The sequence below is a fragment of the Ailuropoda melanoleuca genome, unplaced genomic scaffold (genome assembly GCF_002007445.2).
Source record: "Ailuropoda melanoleuca isolate Jingjing unplaced genomic scaffold, ASM200744v2 unplaced-scaffold1412, whole genome shotgun sequence".
Lineage (NCBI taxonomy): Eukaryota > Metazoa > Chordata > Mammalia > Carnivora > Ursidae > Ailuropoda > Ailuropoda melanoleuca.
Genome location: NW_023182860.1, coordinates 345,509 through 346,176, shown reverse-complemented (window position 1 = coordinate 346,176; position 668 = coordinate 345,509).

The following is a 668-nucleotide window of genomic DNA, read 5'->3' as shown; positions in this document are numbered from 1 at the left end:
TCAAAGATTCTGAGGGTTTGGAGGCACCATTTAGGAAAAGTCAGTCAAACTCTGTTTGAACACTGGGCTACTCCTCAGCACCTGACCTCAATCTGGTCAGGATGGAGGAGACCCTTTCATGGTATTTGATGGCATTGTCAGTACGAGTAAGCCCTTGTCATGCCGAAATACTGTGAGCTTAGGGACATTCCTGGGACAAGGAAAAATGAGACTCAAAGAACCAGTTCATAATTACCCTTCTGTCCAGAGCTGGTCAGTGCCTGGCCAATCAGTGTCATGGCATGGTCGCTCTTCACAGCATGGCACAAATAGAATAAGAATAGGGAGCATGCTGGGCGGTGCCTGGCTGGATCCACCAGTGGAGCATTTGACTCTTGATCTCAGTGTCATGAGTTCAGTCCCCATTTTGGGCATGGAGCCTAGTTTAAAAACAGAGAGGAAAGAAATGGGGACATAATGTTGTAGATTTGATAACATTCTCCCCATGAGCCCTAAAAAAAAGCTTGGATGCCATGAAGTACAAACTTTAGGGGCAGTGACCAACAAGAACTCAAACACTCATAACAGCCTGCTGTCCATCATCCTTGTTTGGACGCACTTGTCCAGCTGGGCCAGGGAGTGTCCATGCACCAGTGGGGGCCTTTGCTCCTTCCAGAGCTCTCCCATTG